We start from the raw sequence: 20,266 nt of genomic DNA on the forward strand, positions 1-20,266 counted from the left end.
AAGACAGCGTACCCCATCCTGGAATGGCTGACTGGCTGGGAGAACCCACTCCAGTGAGATCACTGAGGGGCGTGGGCTTCACCGGGTGGGGCGGCAAGCGGCCGGAGTCCCTCCCCTCCTCTTTCCCGGGCCAGCTGGCAGAATTGGGCAGGCAGTACCCTCAAGCCGCGGCGGTTGGTGCCCCCACCATGCGCGGCCCCCCAGACCAACTGAGAGAATTGATCGGAAATCCCCAGGCCGCGGAGAACGGTGACAGGGGAGGTCCCTTCCAAACACGTGACTCCCCGGTCCGGCTGGGAACAGTGCACTCTTCCGGGTCACGGCGGCTGGCGCCCTCCCACCACGCTTGGCGGCCCGGGCCAACTAGGAAATTCGGACGGGCACTTTCCCAGGCTGCGGCGGCCGGCAACCCTCCCTGCGTTCGGACCCCCGGGCCGGCTGGCACTCTTCAAAGCCGCTTCGGTTGGCGAAGCTCCCCCACAGCGAGAGTTTTCCAAAGTTAAAGGACCCACAGCACCTTTTACTGGTGGGACCCGCAGACAAACGAGTGCCACGAGCGCCACCTACTGGGTAGGATAAGAAAAACAGAACCCAGAGATTTCACAGAAAAATCTTTCAACCTGTTGGGTCCAACACCCAGGGAAATCTGACTAAATGCCCAGACGCCAGCAGAAGATAACGGATCATGCTCAAAAAATTGAAAATATGGCCCAGTCAAAGGAACAAACCAATAGCTCAAATGAGATACAGGAGCTGAGACAACTAATGCTGAATATATGAACAGAAATGGAAAATCTCTTCAAAAACGAAATTGATAAATTGAGGGAGGACATGAAGAAGACATGGGCTGAACAAAAAGAAGAAATAGAAAAACTGAAAAAACAAATCACAGAACTTATGGAAATGAAGGATAAAGTAGAAAAGATGGAAAAAACAATGGATACCTACAATGATAGATTTAAAGAGACAGAAGATAGAATTAGTGATTTGGAGGATGGAACATCTGAATTCCAAAAAGAAACAGAAACTATCGGGAAAAGAATGGAAAAATTTGAACAGGGTATCAGGGAACTCAAGGACAATATGAACCGCACAAATATATGTGTTGTGGGTGTCCCAGAAGGAGAAGAGAAGGGAAAAGGAGGAGAAAAACTAATGGAGGAAATTATCACTGAAAATTTCCCAACTCTTATGAAAGACCTAAAATTACAGATCTAAGAAGTGCAGCGCACCCCAAAGAAATTAGACCCAAATAGGCGTTCTCCAAGACACTTACTAGTTAGAATGTCAGAGGTCAAAGAGAAAGAGACGATCTTGAAAGCAGCAAGAGAAAAACTATCCATCACATACAAGGGAAACCCAATAAGACTATGTGTAGATTTCTCAGCAGAAACCATGGAAGCTAGAAGACAGTGGGATGATACACTTAAATTACTAAAAGAGAAAAACTGTCAACCAAGTCTCCTATATCCAGCAAAATTGTCCTTAAAAATGAGGGAGAAATTAAAACATTCTCAGACAAAAAGTCACTGAGAGAATTTGTGACCAAGAGACTAGCTCTGCAAGAAATACTAAAGGGAGCACTAGCGTCAGATACGAAAAGACAGAAGAGAGAGGTATGGAGAAGTGTGTAGAAAGAAGGAAAGTCAGATATGATATATATAATACAAAAGGCAAAATGGTAGAGGAAAATATTATCCAAACAGTAATAACACTAAATGTTAATGGACTGAATTCCCCAATCAAAAGACATAGACTGGCAGAGTGGATTAAAAAACAGGATCCTTCCATATGCTGTCTACAGGAAACACATCTTAGACCCAAAGATAAATATAGGTTGAAAGTGAAAGGTTGGGAAAAGATATTTCATGCAAATAACAACCAGAAAAGAGCAGGAGTGGCTATACTAATATTCAACAAATTAGACTTCAAATGTAAAACAGTTAAAAGAGACAAAGAAGGACACTATCTACTAATAAAAGGAACAATTAAACAAGAAGACATAACAATCATAAATATGTACGCACCGAACCAGAATGCCCCAAAATACGTGAGGAATACACTGCAAACACTGAAAAGGGAATCAGACACATATACCATAATAGTTGGAGACTTCAATTCACCACTCTCATCAATGGACAGAACATCTAGACAGAGGATCAATAAAGAAATAGAGAATCTGAATATTACTATAAATGAGCTAGACTTAACAGACATTTATAGGACATTACATCCCACAACAGCAGGATACATCTTTTTCTCAAGTGCTCATGGATCATTCTCAAAGATAGACCACATGCTGGGTCACAAAGCAAGTCTTAACAAATTTAAAAAGATTGAAATCATACACAACACTTTCTCGGATCATAAAGGAATGAAGTTGGAAATCAAAAATAGGTGGAGTGCCAGAAAATTCACAAATACGTGGAGGCTCAACAACACACTCTTAAACAACAAGTGGGTCAAAGAAGAAATTGCTAGAGAAATTAGTAAATACCTCGAGGCGAATGAAAATGAAAACACAACATATCAAAACTTATGGGACGCAGCAAAGGCAGTGCTAAGAGGGAAATTTATGGCCCTAAATGCCTATATCAGAAAAGAAGAAAAGGCAAAAATTCAGGAATTAACTGTCCACTTGTAAGAACTGGAGAAAGAACAGCAAACTAACCCCAAAGCAAGCAAAATGAAAGAAATAACAAAGATTAGAGCAGAAATAAATGAAATTGAAAACAAGAGAGAAAATCAATAAGACCAGAAGTTGGTTCTATGAGAAAATCAATAAGATTGATGGGCTCTTAGCAAGATTGACAAAAAGAAGAAGAGAGAGGACGCAAATAAATAAGATCATAAATGGAAGAGGAGACATAACCACTGACCTTACAGAAATAAAGGAGGTAATAACAGGGTACTATGAACAACTTTACGCTAATAAATACAACAATTTAGATGAAATGGACGGGTTCCTGGAAAGACATAAACAACTAACTTTGACTCAAGAAGAAATAGATGACCTCAACAAACCAATCACAAGTAAAGAAATTGAATTAGTCATTCCAAAGCTTCCTAAAAAGAAAAGTCCGGGACCCGACGGCTTCACATGTGAATTCTACCAAACATTCCAGAAAGAATTAGTACCAACTCTCCTCAAACTCTTCAAAAAAATCAAAGTGGAGGGAAAACTACCTAATTCATTCTATGAAGCCAACATCACCCTCATACCAAAACCAGGCAAAGATATTACAAAAAAAGAAAACTACAGACCAATCTCTCTAATGAATATAGATGCAAAAATCCTCAATAAAATTCTAGCAAATCGCATCCAACAACACATTAAAAGAATTATACATCATGACCAAGTAGGATTCATCCCAGGTATGCAAGGATGGTTCAACATAAGAAAATCAATTAATGTAATACACCATATCAACAAATCAAAGCAGAAAAATCACATGATCATCTCAATTGATGCAGAGAAGGCATTTGACAAGATTCAACATCCTTTCCTGTTGAAAACACTTCAAAGGATAGGAATACAAGGGAACTTCCTTAAAATGATAGAGGGAATATATGAAAAACCCACAGCTAATATCATCCTCAATGGGGAAAAATTGAAAACTTTCCCCCTAAGATCAGGAACAAGACAAGGATGTCCACTATCACCACTATTATTCAACATTGTGTTGGAGGTTCTAGCCAGAGCAATTAGACAAGAAAAAGAAATACAAGGCATCAAAATTGGAAAGGAAGAAGTAAAACTATCACTGTTTGCAGACGACATGATACTATATGTCGAAAACCCGGAAAAATCCACAACAAAACTACTAGAGCTAATAAATGAGTACAGCAAAGTAGCAGGTTACAAGATCAACATTCAAAATTCTGTAGCATTTCTGTACACTAGTAATGAACAAGCTGAGGGGGAAATCAAGAAACGAATCCCATTTACAATTGCAACCAAAAGAATAAAATACCTAGGAATAAATTTAACTAAAGAGACAAAAAACCTATATAAAGAAAACTACAAAAAACTGTTCAAAGAAATCACAGAAGACCTAAATAGATGGAAGGGCATACTTTGTTCATGGATTGGAAGACTAAATATAGTTAAGATGTCAATCCTACCTAAATTGATTTACAGATTCAATGCAATACCAATCAAAATCCCAACAACTTATTTTTCAGAAATAGAAAAACCAATAAGCAAATTTATCTGGAAGGGCAGGGTGCCCCGAATTGCTAAAAACATCTTGAGGAAAAAAAACGAAGGTGGAGGTCTCGCGCTGCCTGACTTTAAGGCATATTATGAAGCCACAGTGGTCAAAACAGCATGGTATTGGCATAAAGATAGATATATCGACCAATGGAATCGAATAGAATGCTCAGATATAGACCCTCTCATCTATGGACATTTGATCTTTGATAAGGCAGTCAAGCCAACTCACCTGGGACAGAACAGTCTCTTCAATAAATGGTGCCTAGAGAACTGGATATCCATATGCAAAAGAATGAAAGAAGACCCATACCTCACACCCTATACAAAAGTTAACTCAAAATGGATCAAAGATCTAAACATTAGGTCTAAGACCATAAAACAGTTAGAGAAAAATGTAGGGAGATATCTTATGAATCTTACAATTGCAGGTGGTTTTATGGACCTTAAACCTAAAGCAAGAGCACTGAAGAAGGAAATAAATAAATGGGAGCTCCTCCAAATTAAACACTTTTGTGCATCAAAGAACTTCATCAAGAAAGTAGAAAGACAGCCTACACAATGGGAGACAATATTTGGAAATGACATATCAGATAAAGGTCTAGTATCCAGAATTTATAAAGAGATTGTTCAACTCAACAACAAAAAGACAGCCAACCCAATTACAAAATGGGAAAAAGACTTGAACAGACACCTACCAGAAGAGGAAATACAAATGGCCAAAAGGCACATGAAGAGATGCTCAATGTCCCTGGCCATTAGAGAAATGCAAATCAAAACCACAATGAGATATCATCTCACACCCACCAGAATGGCCATTATCAACAAAACAGAAAATGACAAGTGCTGGAGAGGATGTGGAGAAAGAGGCACACTTATCCACTGTTGGTGGGAATGTCAAATGGTGCAACCACTGTGGAAGGCAGTTTGGCGGTTCCTCAAAAAGCTGAATATAGAATTGCCATATGACCCAGCAATACCATTGCTAGGTATCTACTCAAAGGACTTAAGGGCAAAGACACAAACGGACATTTGCACACCAATGTTTATAGCGGTGTTATTTACAATTGCAAAGAGATGGAAACAGCCAAAATGTCCATCAACAGACGAGTGGCTAAACAAACTGTGGTATATACATACGATGGAATATTATGCAGCTTTAAGACAGGATAAACTTATGAAGCATGTAATAACATGGATGGACCTAGAGAACATTATGCTGAGTGAGTCTAGCCAAAAACTAAAGGACAAATACTGTATGGTCCCACTGATGTGAACGGACATTCGAGAATAAACTTGGAATATGTCATTGGTAACAGAGTCCAGCAGGAGTTAGAAACAGGGTGAGATAATGGGTAATTGGAGCTGAAGGGATACAGACTGTGCAACAGAACTAGATACAAAAACTCAAAAATGGACAGCAGAATAATACCTAATTGTAAAGTAATCATGTTAAAACACTGAATGAAGCTGCATCTGAGCTATAGGTTTTTTTTTTTACTATTATTATTACTTTTATTTTTTTTCTCTATATTAACATTCTATATCTTTTTCTGTTGTGTTGCTAGTTCTTCTAAACCAATGCAAATGTACTAAGAAATGATGATCATGCATCTATTTGATGATGTTAAGAGTTACTGATTGCATATGTAGAATGGTATGATTTCTAAATGTTGGGTTAATTTCTTTTTTTCGGTTAATTAATAAAAAAAAAAAAAAAGAAAAACCCACAGCTAGCATTATCCTCAATGGGGAAAAACTGAAAACTTTCCCCCTAAGATCAGGAACAAAGCAAGGATGTCCACTATCACCACTTTTATTCAACACTGTGTTGGAAGTTCTAGCCAGAGCAATTAGACAAGAAAAAGAAATACAAGGCATCAAAATTGGAAAGGAAGAAGTAAAACTATCACTGTTTGCAGAAGATATGATAATATATGTCGAAAATGCTGAAAAATCCACAGTAAAACTACTAGAGCTAAGAAATGAGTATAGCAAAGTGGCAGGTTACAAGATCAAACACTGCATAGATTTTCTATACACTAGTAATGAACAATCTGAGGAGGAAATCAAGAAAAGAATTCCATTTACAATTGCAACCAAAAGAATAAAATATTTAGGAATAAATTTAACTAAAGATACAAAAGACCTATGCAAAGAAACCTACAAGAAATTGTTAAAAGAAATCACAGAAGACCTAAATAGATGGAAGGGGCATACAGTGTTAATGGATTGGAAGATTAAATATAGTTAAGATGTCAATTCTACCTAAATTGATTTACAGATTCAATGCAATACCAATTAAAATCCCAAAAACTTACTTTTCAGAAATAGAAAAACCAATGACCAAATTTATCTGGAAGGGCAGGGTGTCCCCAGCAGCTAAAAGTATCCTGGAAAAAAAATGAAATTGGAGGTCTCATGCTGCCTGACTTTAAGGCGTATTATGAAGCTACAGTGGTCAAAACAGCATGGTACTGGCATAAGGACAGATATACTGACCAATGGAAAGGAATAGAGTGTTCAGATATAGACCCTCTCATCTATGGACAGTTGATCTTTGATAAGGCAGTCAAGCCAGCTCACCTGGAACAGAACACTCTCTTCAATAAATGGTGCCCAGAGAACTGGATATCCATATGCAAAAGAATGAAAGAGGATCCATATCTCACACCCTATACAAAAATTAACTCAAAATTGATAAAAATCCTAAACATTAGATCTAAGACCATAAAACTGTTAGAAGAAAATGTAGGGAGATATCTCACAAATCTTATAATATGAGGTGGTTTCCTAGACCCTACACCCAAAGCACAAGCATTGAAGAAAGAAAGAAATTTGAACTCCTCAAAATTAAACACTTTTGTGCATCAAAGAACTTCAATAAGAAAGTAAAAAGACAGCTTACACATGGGGAGACAATATTTTGAAACAGTACATCAGATAAAGGTCTAGTATCCAGAATATAGAAAGAGATTGTTCAACTGAACAATAAAAAGACAGACAACCCAATTACAAAATGGGAAAAAGACTTGAACAGACACTTCTCAGAAAAGGAAATACAAATGGCCAAAAGGCACATGAAAAATGCTCAACTTCCCTGGCTATTAGGGAAATGCAAATCAAAACCACAATGAGATATCATCTCACACCCACCAGAATGCCCATTATCAATAAAACAGAAAATGACAAGTGCTGGAGAGGATGTGGAGAAAGAGGCACACTTATCCACTGTTGGTGGGAATGTCAAATGGTACAACTGCTGTGGAAGGCAGTTTTGTAGTTCCTCAGGAAGCTAAATATAGAATTGCCATATGACCTGGCAATACCGTTGTTAGGTATCTACTCAAAGGACATGAGGGCAAGGACACAAACGGGCATTTGCACACCAATGTTTATAGCAGCATTATTTACAATTGAGAAGAGATGGAAACAGCTCAAATGTTCATCAAGAGACGAGTGGCTAAACAAACTCTGGTATAGCCATATGATGGAATATTATGCAGCTGTAAGACAGAATAAAGTTATGAAACTACATGGATGGACCTTAAGGACATTATGCTGAGTGAGATTAGCCAGTAACAAAAGGACAAATACTACATGTTCTCACTGATATGAGCTTACATTAGTGAATAAACTTGGAGAATTTTACTGGTAACAGAGACCATCAGGAGATAGAAATACGGTAAGATATTGGGTAACTGGAGATGAAGGGATACAGATTGTGCAACAGGACTGATTGTAAAAACTCAGAAATGGATAGCACAATACTACCTAACTGTAATACAATAATGTTAGCACACTGAATGAAGCTGAATGTGAGATTGATAGAGGGAGGAGGGCTGGGGGTATAAATGAAATCAGAAGGAAAGACAGACAATAAAGACTGAGATGATATAATCTAGGAATGCTGTTCTAGTTTGCTAACTGCCAGAATGCAATATTGGTTTTTGTAAAAAAAACAGAATGGTTTTTAAAAAGGGGAATTTAATAAGTTGCTAGTTTATAGTTCTAAGGCCAGAAAATGTCCAAATTAAAACAAGTCTATAGAAATGTCCAGGCATCCGGGGAAAGATACCTTGGTTCAAGAAGACTGATAAAGTTCAACGTTTCTCTCTCAGCTGCAAGGGCACATGGCGAATGTGGCAGCATTTACTGGCTTTCTCATGGCTCTACCAAAACGGACTCTCTACAAAATGTTTCCTCTTTTAAAAGATTCCAGTAAGCAATCCACCTTCAGTGGGTGGAGACACACCTCCATGGAAATCATCTAATAAAAAGTTACCACCCACAATTGGGTGGGTCACATTTTAATGGAAACAATCAAAATGCTCCCACCTAGCAATATTGAATGGGGATTAAAGGGCATGGCTTTTCTGGGGTCCACCACAGATTCAGACCAGCACATTCCACCCTTTGGAACCCCAAAAAACATGCTCTTTCCAAATGCAAAATACATTCATTCCATAACAATATCAGCAGTTGCAAAATTAGAGACAGTATAAAATCTCATCAAGCCAGTTACAGGCATGGTCTGTCCTAAGGCAAAATTTTCTCCATTTATTTGCTCTGGACCTTTGAAAACTCATAACAAGTTATTTGCTGCCAACATACAAAGGAGGAACATTCATAGGATACATATACACATTTCCATAGGGAGGAAGGAACACAGGGGTCACCGGACCCACACAGTTTCGAAAGCCTGCAGAGCAAAGTCCATTAGATTTCAAAGTCTGAGAGTCATTTATCCTCGGGGTTTTAGAAAGCAGCAGTCCCACCCTTTCTAAGGGCCTACACAGAGGTCTGCCTCTTTCCGAATACAACCTTGGGGGATATTGGGAAGACCACCTTTCTCTTGGCTCCACCCTCTCCAAGCATTGGGGCCGCACCTGGGCTCTCTGCCATCTCAGGGGCACACGCTCAACCCCTCCATGTGGTGGTAGCCAGGCTCTCCCCAAACCCCAAGGAATGTGCTTCACCCTCTCCAAGGCCTGAGACGGCGTGACTCTTCCACTGCAATGAGGTGGAAGGCCCATCGTCTGCCTTTGGGGCAAACTCACCCTCTTCATGGGCTTGGGTGTGTCCGCTCTCCTGGCCCGAGGCTTCTTGACTTCAGACCTCAGCCTCCATGGTTTTGCCTCTGAAGTTATTCTTCCTCCAATGTGTCCCTTCTCTGAACCCCCCCAGTCCAGACCAGCAGCGGCTCTGTTTATACAGGTCCCACAGCACTTTCGTTGGCTTTCTATGCAATAGTGCTGGATCATGCCCATCAGACATAATCCTTCCTGGATAACTCCATGTCCAATTCTGACTTTCTCTGGTTCCACATTTGGTTAAATCCTCACACAGGGTGCTATTCTCTGGGGTCTCCTTTTCTGGAGGCTCAGAATTTTCCAGGACCTCAATTTCTGGTTTCTTTTTACTCAAGAGTTCAGTTTTCAGCTTAACTCTCTCCTGTCGCATTTCACTACAAGCTGTGAGGAGAAAACAGGCTGCTCTTTTGACATTTAATTTGGAGATCTCTTCCGCTAAATATCCAAGTTCATGGCTTTTAAAATCTGCCTTCCAGCCAAAGCCACTAGTCAATTTTGCCAGAGTATCTGCCATTTTAAAACAAGGCTCGTCTTCCTTCCAGTCAATAATAACATATGCCTCATTTCTGTCCAAGACTTTATCAGAAGTGTCTTTAGAGTCCACATTACTACCAACAGTCTCTTCAAAGCATTCTAGGCCTTCTCTATCAAGCTTCTCACAACTCCTCCAAACTGTTTCCCTTATCCACTTAAAAAGCTGTTCCAACATGTTTGCTATTTGCAAACCGCAGCAGCATCCCATTCCTCAGGTACCAAAATCTGTTCTAGTTTGCTAGCTGCCAGAATGTAATATACCAGAAACAGAATGGTTTTTAAAAAGGGGAATTTAATAAGTTACTAGTTTATAGTTCTAAGGCCAAGAAAATGTCCCAATTAAAACAAGTCTATAGAAATGTCCAATTTAAGGCATCCAGGGAAGGATACCTTGGTTCAAGAAGACTGATGAAGTTCACTGTTTCTCTCTCAGCTGCAAAGGTACATGGTGAACATGGCAGCATCTGCTGGCTTTCTCATGGCTCTACCAAAACGGACTCTCTCCAAAATGTTTCCTTTTTTAAAGGATTCCAGTAAGCAACTCCACCTTCAGTGGGTGGAGACACACCTACATGGAAATCATCTAATCAAGTTACCACCCACAAATGGGGGGGTCACATCTTCATGGAAACAATCAAAATGCTCCCACCCAGCAATATTGAATGGGGATTAAAGGGCATGGCTTTTCTGGGGTCCACTACAGATTCAGACCAGCACAAATGCCTAGAGTGCATAATGATAGTGACTAAATGTACAAATTTAAAAAAAGTTTTTGCATGAGGAAGAACAAAAGAATGTCATTACTGCAGGGTGTTGAAAATAGATGGTAATTAATATTTAAAATTTTAACTTATGTTTGAGACTAAATCAAAAAATGTTTATTTGGTACAAAATTTATATTTTGACTAGTGCATGTCCTAATATAACTTATGTAGATAGTTGGTTGAACAACATAAGTACATGGAACCTTGGGTAGGACATTAGATTTTATTGGTTTGTCCAGAGTAATGCCCTGATGAATCCCAGAGTGATTTGATCAGTGAGTGGAAAAGTATTTGCAAAGTCTCACCATTTGCAAATGGTGAGAACGGGGGAAAATTCAACCTCCCCAAGTTGAATTATTGATATTCTCACAAGCAGTGCGGACAACCAAAGCTATAGGCTGAGCCCCCAGTCTTGGGGTTTGTTCACATGTAACTTAACCCCACAAAGGATAGGTCAAGCCTACTTAAAATTAGGCCTAAGAGTCACCCCCAAGAGAACCTCTTTTGTTGCTCAAATGTGGCCTCTCTCTCCAGCCAACACAACAAGCAAACCCACTGCCCTCCTCCTGTCTACGTGGAACATGACTCCCAAGGGTGTGGACCTTCCTGGCATTGTGGGACAGAAATCCTAGTATGAGCTGAGACTCAGCATCAAGGGATTGAGAAAACGTTCTCAACCAAAAGCGGGAAGAGTGAAAAGAGACAAAATAAAGTGTCAATGGCTGAGAGATTCCAAACAAAGTCAAGATATTATCCTGGAGGTTATTCTTATGCATTAAATAGATATCACCTTGTTATCCAAGATGTAATGGAGAGGCTGGAGGGAACTGCCTGAAAATGTAGAGCTGTGTTCCAGCAGCCATGTTTCTTGAAGATGATTGTATAATGATATAGCATTCACAATGTGACTGTGTGATTGTGAAAACCTTGTGTCTGATGCTCCTTTTATCTACCTTATGGACAGACGAGTAAAACATATGGAATAAAAATAAGGAACAGGGGCAGGCCATGGTGGGTCAGCAGGCAGAGTTCTCGCCTGCCATGCCGGGGGTCCCGGGTTCACTTCCTTGTGCATGCCCATGTAAAAATAAATAAATAAATAAGGAATAGGGGGAACAAATGCTAAAATAAATTTAGATTGAAATGCTAGTGATCAATGAAAGGGAGGGATAAGGGTTATGGTATGCATGAATTTTTTTCTGTTGTCTTTTTATTTCTTTTTCTGAATTGATACAAATGTTCTAAGAAATGATCAGGATGATGAATGTGCAACTATGTGATGATATTGTGAATTACTGATTATATATGTAGAACGGAATGATTATAAGTTAAGAATGTTTGTGTTTGTTGTTACATTTTTTTAAAAATTTAAAAATTAATAAAAAAAGATGTGAACAAGAATGTTTATAATAACATTATTTAAAATAATCTCAAACTTAGAATAACCCAATGGTGAAAGAAACTTACAGTGAAATGAATTACAACATTGGCTCTGTGGGTGGGAGAGGCTTGACTGGGAAGGGCACAAGGGAGATTGCAGAGCTAATGGAAATCATCTATATCTTGATAAGTGTGTGAGTTACACAGGCATACGCATTTGTCAAAACTCTTTTTTGGGGGGTGGGGAGGAAATGCTATATCATTTTATTTTCATATTAGGCTCAGAAGCTTCCAGAAGACAGGGTACAGCACAAATGTAATACTTGCTGAATAAATGAATGGGAAACCTCATACACAACAGCACATACAAACAGTAACAGGTAATACAAATAGTCACAAGTACTGCATAACAAATAGGCAAATCTTTTTGACATTACATCTTAGTTTACAAACACAACCAATTTATTCAGTATTGTCCTGGAATAGTCTTTTTAGAATATGTGTACCAACATATCACTTACCTTCCAGCAGCCAGTTTATGCTGCTGTAAAGAAAAACCAAAGATGGAAAGATTTTTTGTGTGTGACCTCTACATTTGTTTCATGTCAGACATAGTCATTTGGTCAGTAAAAAATAAACCTTTACCGTTCAAAAAAAATATTACATTTGCTACTTCTGCTTCACAGATCTGCTTTACGTTGTTTCAGTTTTGTCTTTCTTTGTAAATACCCTATACTCTCTTTTCTTTGTCAACATCTCATTTGCAGTTTGGGAGACAACCTTGCAACTGTGTATCATGTCTATATATATATGCCTTGGCTTTCCATAGAAGTACTCACAAGAAATATGTTCATGTAAGTTATAAAAAGAAAAGAAAGTGTTTTCGTTTGGCCTTGGTAGTCCCCATATAACACACCTATACTCTGGGTCTTGAAACCTGGCACTAATGGAGAATATAGGTTTGTCCAAGATTTGTTTAAGATTTCACTAGAAACAAAATTGTGAAAGATATTTCTCCAATTGTGCCTAATCCTTCCACTCTATTTACAACTCTAGCATTTGTCAATACTCTTTAAACTGTGCACTTAAGATCTAAACATTTCACTTCATGTCAATTATACCTCAATAAAAAAAAGAAAAAGAAAAAATTTCAGAGGACCAAAAATAGTAATGCAACTATTGACAAGAGGGAATAAAGTGACATTGTGTTGAGCTAAATCTTTATCACAATCACTAAGAATGCCTAAAACTAATCCATTTATAAAAATAACACTATAAGCCATTTAGAGTTGAGAAAAAAAAGTTGTCCCTAGTGGATAAATTACCTGTTGCTTTTATCACAAACTTATGCTATTTAATTTTCTAAACACATGTGTTTATTACTTTAATAAATATTAAAATTTTATTTTTAAAAAAATAACGCGTTCCCTAACAAGGCCTAAGGGTTGCTTCCAGAAAGTCTTTATCGCTCAAATGTGGTCTCTCTCTCTCTCTCTTTCTCTCTAAGCTCAACTCTGCAAGGAATATCATCACCCTCCCCTACTACATGGGACATAACATTCAGGGGTGAAAGTCTCCCTGACAGTGTGGGGTATGGCTCCCAGGGATGAGTCTGGCCTGCACCATAGAATTGACAATGTCTTCCGGGATAAAAGGGGGAAAAGAGTAATATAACATAAGGCATCAGTGGCCAAGAGAGAGTAACTGGAGTCAAGAGGCTATTCTGGAGGCTACTCTTTTTTTTTTTTTTTTTTAATATTTTTATTGAGATATCTTCATGCATCATACAGTCCATACAAAGCATACAATCAATGGCTAATAGTACGATCACAGAGTTGTGTATTCATCACCATAATCATTTTTAGAACATTTGCATCACTCCAGAAGAAGACATTAAAAAAAAAATCCCATACCCATTACCTCTCCCTTTCATTGACCACTAGTATTGCAATCTATCCAGTTTTTATACCCCTATCCTTCCATTATTTCTTTATTCACTTTTGGTCTTATTTTGCTTACTCATTTCTCCATATCACGGATAAAGGGAGCATCAGCTGCAAGGTTTTCACAATTACATGGTCACTTTGTAAAAACTATATAGTTATACCATCATCTTCAAGAATCAAGACTACTGGAATACAGCTCAATAGTTTCAGGTACTTCCCTCCAGCCACTCCAATGCACCGCAAACTAAAAAGGGGTATCTATATAATGCATAAGAATAACCTCCAGGGTAACCTCTCAACTCTGTTTGAAATCTCTCAGCCACTAAAACTTCATTTCGTCTCATTTTTCTCTTACCCCTTTTGGTCAAGAAGGCTTTCTCAATTCCATGATGTCAGGTACCAGCTCACCCCTCAGAAGTCCTGTCCCACATTGCCAGGGAAATTTACACCACTAAGAGTCATGTCCCATGCAGGAGGGAGGGCAGTGAGTCCATCTGCCAAGTTGGCCTAGAGAGAGAGAGCCACATTTGAGCAACGAAAGAGATTCTCTGGGGGTGACTCAGGCAAAATTATAAATAGGCTTAACTTCTCCTAGGCAGGAATAAGTTTCATAAGGGCAAGCCCCAAGATCAAGAGCTCAGCCCATTGAACTGATTGTCCCCAGTGCTTGCAAGAATATCTGGAATTCCCCAGGTGGGGATGTTTAATATTTCCTCCTTTCTCCCCAGTCCCCAAGGGAACTTTGCAAATATTTTTTTATTCTCTGCCCAATTTACTCTGGGATATATAAGGGTATCACATTAACTTACACAAATCAACGAGTTCTCACTCCTTATTCAAGATTCCATGTAATTCTGGTGTTCAAACAAACTGACCACACAAGTTAAATTAGATAATGCACTACTCAAAATATAACTTGAGTACCAAATAAGCATCTCTTCCTTTGGTCTTACATAGAAGTTGGAGTTTTAAAATATAGACCACATCATCCTTTAACCTGTAATCTGATTTACTTTAGTCCTATCCAGATCAGCTTTCTTTCTATCTGTAGTCAAAGTTTGATCACATTTTCAACGTTTTAAACAATTGCTGTATGTGGTAATGCCGACTTTTATAGTTTCAGAGCTCTACTCTCAGCCTCAGATGTCACACAAATATCTGAAGCTCCAGGGAATGATCAGGCTATTCAACAATAGTTCAACATCTCAGAATTTAGAAATAACAGTTACAACTCTGGAATAGATTTGACTGCTGTAAGAGTTTACAATCTAGGAAACTTTAGCCTCCAGTGTTTTGGAACAGCTAGAAGGAAATATCTGAGATGGTGGAATGGTAGCCCATGACAAAATCTGGGATCTGTTTTGTAACTACTTTAAGTATGCTTTGAAAATTATTGCTTTTTTCTTTCTTTGCTTTGTATATATGTTATATTTTACAATAAAAAATGTTTAAAAAATAATAATGAGTTTCCATAGTCACTTACCCTCTCTTCTACAAATATTCACTAAACTGCCTCTTTGTTGTCCTGTGAAGTTGTACAGGTCATGCTACCTCACTCGTTGACTTAGGATTTCCTTTTTTACTTCCACTTCTGCCATCATTTTGGATAATCACAACATCTATATGATAGATGATCTAAAATGCTAGCTTAATGCTTTATTGACTTCTTCAACCATACTATTCACTTCCACTCCATTTAACACATCCCAAACCATGTCATTAAGTGGAAATAGATTTTTCTGAAAGCTTAAACTCCAATATGAAATTCACAAAGCAATCCTTTAGTGCAAAATTTCTTGGAGTATAATCCAGGATGTTCACCTTAACTTTCTCAACTTTTATTATTCCTTTTACTTTATAACACTACTATACTGAAATTTCATTCTCTATATAGTCTAACCCAGTAGTTCTCAAAGTGCGGTCCAGGGTCTATGAGAGCCAAAACAGTTTTCATCATAATATTAAGACATTATTTGCAACTTTTTCACTCTTATTCTCTCATAAATATATAGTGGAGTTTTCCAGCAGCTGTATGATGTATGATAATCCAACAGGTTAAATGCAGAAGCAAACAACTGAACCTGGCTCTCTTCTGTTAAGATCGATATGAAAGAGATTTTCAATAATATAAAACAATACCTACTCTTTCTATTAACAATTTTTGAGAATATGGTTTATCATTGTTATTTTTAATCAATGAATAAATATTTTTAAATTTTTATTGTACAAATTTCTAATATAGTACTTAATCTATAGATATAATCCATAAAAAAAACCTTTTTGGGGTTCTTTAAAATTTTTCAAGTATACAAGTGTCCTAAATCCAAAAAGTTTCAGAACCTCTATCGAATTCTTTTCCATATTACAACCCCATTCACAAAACATTCTTAGTTTAACTCTGCTCAGCTCTGTCTTCAAAATAACCCTCGTGATAATAAATAGTGGGAACCATTACTGGGAGAGATGAGAGGAGACAGCCTGAGTGGTAACTTCACTTATTCTCCAGTGTTTCATCTAGCTTTAATCTCTCTTTTGTGAACCCTTGATTTGTATGTTATGTGGCCTGATCGATAAGCACGTGAAATATCCACTTGGGTAATGATACAATTTATTGACATTTTGGCCACAGAAATATTGTTTGGAAAACAGGTGTTTTCCCAAAAGTCCAGCCTCAAATACATGGATGCTACCCAGAGATTATGGTAAAGATAAAGAAGTTCTACTGTTAAGTATCTAACTAAATTCCAATTACAAAAGGAACCAATAATATATTGTAAAATAAAAGGTAATTGAAGATGTCATTGGAGACCACTAAGATAGGAAAGCAGAAGGCAAGAGACCTACATGAAATTTCAAGAAAGGCCCTCTCCAGGAGAACAAAAAGTAGAGTAATGCAAGAATCACTGATGAAGTGATTTTTCTCCTTTGCTGCTTGAGCTGGTGTCTAGGAAAGTATGTCTCAGTCTCTTGGAGTGTACCTTTTTCGTGCCCCCATAGCAAAATTGCTCTTATTAAGTAAGGTCACCTGTGGCCTCCTAATAGCCAGAATCAATGGTCTATTTTGAGACTTGTACTGTAACAGGGAAATCAGGAATTAAGGGATGATTTTGATTGCTGAATCATTATGTAGATATTGCTTTTTGCTTTCTGGTATATTGGAGTAGACATAGGGAAATATTTGAAATCGCTAAACTGTAATCCAGCTGCCTTGATCTCTAATAATGGTTGCAGAGCCCTTATCTTCTCCCCTGTGACTGTAAAAATCTTGTGACTAACCTTCATTTGTACCCAGTTATCCAGTTTTTCAACTTTAAAGCCCTGTAATCACTAAAGAGAGTCCCTGATGTTTATTCATGAAGGGTTTTGGGTCAGTCCAGAACTAACCCACCACGAGTCCAAAGTTATCTTGATAACTGAGACTGGATCTAACCAAAATGGGCCCATCTGACATGCGCAGTAGTTTAGACTTTAACCTACAAGTCACCTAGACCTCATTCCACCATTTTCTTACATATGTTCTGTGACTAAGCATGTAATCAATCTATGCATGCTCAATAATTAGACCATCTCTAATTATATCATCTGGGGCCATTGTGCTCATTATCCTAAACCCTGCCCATGTTTTTCTCTAATAAAACTACCAGACTTACTGCAGATCGGGGAGACAGATTTTGGGCCACTAGGCCATATGCTCTCTTACTATGCTCCTAGTTATACTCTCTCTCTTTAAATACCCAGAGTCTCAGGAATTGTTTATTGAGCACATTAGGTAAAAGAACCAATGGCCTTTGTACTACTTGATCTCTGTACAGAAGCTGATACTTCTGTACAGAGATCAAACTAATTTCTTACACTTTTTTTCTCTCTCTTTGCTTCCATGCAATTATTCTCAAAAGTATTTTCTCTTTTTTCTACCATTCTTTTATAGTCTCCTTAACAGCATTTACTCTCTCCCTTTCCTCAAACAAAAATTTAAAAAACAGACCCCAAAATGTTAGTGTCCTCTTGTGTTCTCTTTTTGGTCCTTTTCTTTTCTCCTTGAACTAACTCATTTATAGCCTTCTATCACACCTAAGCCCTAATGACTCCCATGTCTATCTCTAGGTCCATATTTCTGACTACAGGATATCTTTGACTGGATGCCCTGCAGGCATCTAAAATTTAGAATTTCAATGCTTATCTTCCCCTACTTTGCCTCTTCCAAAACCTACTCCCCCTCCTTTCCCCCCCCATCTCAGGGAGTGGTACCACTATTCACCCAGGAACCCAAGCCAGAAACCTGGGTGTCATCCTCAACTCCTACTCTCGGTGTTCAATGGACCCTTAAGTTCTCTTAATTCCACTTTAGATATGTCTCTTCAATCCACCCTCTGCTCTGTAGACCCCCAATCACAGCCCCTACATAAGTTTTCATCATCTCCCACATGGGCTCTAGCAATATGTTAGCAGGTCTTTTCTACTACCAGCTCCTCCCCTTTCCGGTTAGAGCAGAGGTCACCAGACTTAGGGATTTCACTATGCAGTAAAGTTTCAAAAGTGGTTTTGAGAACTGACATAGTATTGTCTTTATATTTCGTCAGAGCAAAAAAACCCAACATCATCTACTCTTACCATCATTAAATTAAAACTTACAAAAACTTTAAAACAACTAACTTTAAAAGTAAAAAGCATATGCTCAGAATAGAAAACAGTTTTTTAAATTGAATATTTGTTTTTTTAAATGAAGTATAGTTTATTGGATGGGACACACTCTTCAGAATCTGAACTGTCATTAATGTGATCTTTTACAAAACAAAAATGACCACTCCATTCCCCCAGCTTAAAAGTCTCTTATAGATTATGTAAACACTTTAATTTATCCATGTAACCTATATGCATATAATTTTACTGGCTTTTAATAGCTATACGATATTCATTGTACAAACAAGCTATACATGTCTGTTGTGGTCTTCTATTATTTAGGTACTTGAGTGGAAGATTTTTAATATTAAAATTTAAATATTTCTTGCTACATGTTACCTTGAGCTCTTAGAATAAAACAATACAGATTACATAGAAAGCCCTTTATAATCTGGTCCCAATTTTCTTACTCTTTAGCCTGAGCCCTACCCTAAATGAGACATATTCTTTCATCCCTCTGTGCCAGTGATTATCAAATGGGAGCAATTCGTCTGCTCCCTTCCACCCCTACCACCAAGTCCACATCTGACAATAAGGAAAAACATCTTTGGTTTTAATAACTGGGCAGGGGTGGGAGGAACTAGAATCTAGTAGGTAGAGGCCAGGGCTGCAGCTAAACAGCCTACAATGTACAGGACAGACCCTGCTACAACAAAAAATTATCTGTCTCAAAATGTCAATAGTACCAGGGTTGGGAAACTCTGCTCTGTGCATTGCAGAATGCCCTTTCCCTCCTTTACACAAGGAAAACTCCTAATCATCCTGCAAGTTCAACTTAAATGACACCATCTGTGAAGCCTTTCTCAAAGACTCTTAACAGTATGTCACACCTTATATGTACATCTTCCTACATAGTCTGCGAGCTCAATAGGATATGAGATCTTTTTTTTTTTTTATCTCTGCAATACCTAGCACTGTGCCTGACACACAAGTGGGGCTCAATAAACATTTGTTGAACAAATCAATACACCTCATGTTGTATGCATGTACTGGGAGAACTAGAAAATAACACAAGTCTAGACTCTATAGTTGGAAGGGATCTTCCAGATCATTTAAGTTAATCAACCTTCATTTTTATTTTACAGATGGGGAAAGTAAGACTCAAAAATAGATGATGTGCATTAGTTGCCAGAGACAATTGTAGCTAACTGACCACTCTAATGCTAGAATTCTAATGCTAGATTCTAATGCTAGAATCCATGTATTCTCTTTGAAAAGCACTGACAATCTCTCCTTATTCTTTGTTGATTACATTCATTTATCCTTTAAAGTCCCCTTTTTGAGCATTCTTAAAGTGCATGCACACACTTTGATGTAGCCATAATTCATATCTATTATGCTCCATTTGTCACGGTCATGTATCTGAAATATATGCATATACATATATATTTAATGTAGCCATACCATCTATCCATTTTTAAATAGTTTTATAACATTGGCTTTATCTTATAGAAATGAAAAAAAAAATCTCTAGTTTTCCCCTTAATGTCAGGCAATTGGATTTTCCCAGGTATTTCAGTTTCTTTGCTACAAAAGCAAATACCATGCAGTGGGTTGGCTTAAACAAGAATTTATTGGCTTACGGTTTTGAGGCTAAAAGAAGCCCAAAATCAAAGCATCATCAAGGCGATGCTTTCTCCTAGAAGACTGGTGTTC

The 20,266-nt window shown here is 38.0% G+C and overlaps 1 long non-coding RNA gene across 6 annotated transcripts in view; it reads right to left on the bottom strand.

Moving 5' to 3' along the window:
* Nucleotides 1-20,266, bottom strand: part of LOC143642813 (uncharacterized) — a 113,567-nt gene that overhangs the window by 80,984 nt on the left and 12,317 nt on the right. Inside the window, exon 2 of one of the 6 annotated variants that reach the window (XR_013155882.1) lies at nt 14,286-14,437. The exons of the other annotated variants lie outside the window; for them this stretch is intronic. This is a non-coding gene — a long non-coding RNA (uncharacterized LOC143642813). The remainder of the gene's footprint in view (nt 1-14,285; nt 14,438-20,266) is intronic. 6 annotated transcript variants of the gene reach the window in all.

This window comes from Tamandua tetradactyla, chromosome 7 (assembly GCF_023851605.1).
Source record: "Tamandua tetradactyla isolate mTamTet1 chromosome 7, mTamTet1.pri, whole genome shotgun sequence".
Taxonomy (NCBI): Eukaryota; Metazoa; Chordata; class Mammalia; order Pilosa; family Myrmecophagidae; genus Tamandua; species Tamandua tetradactyla.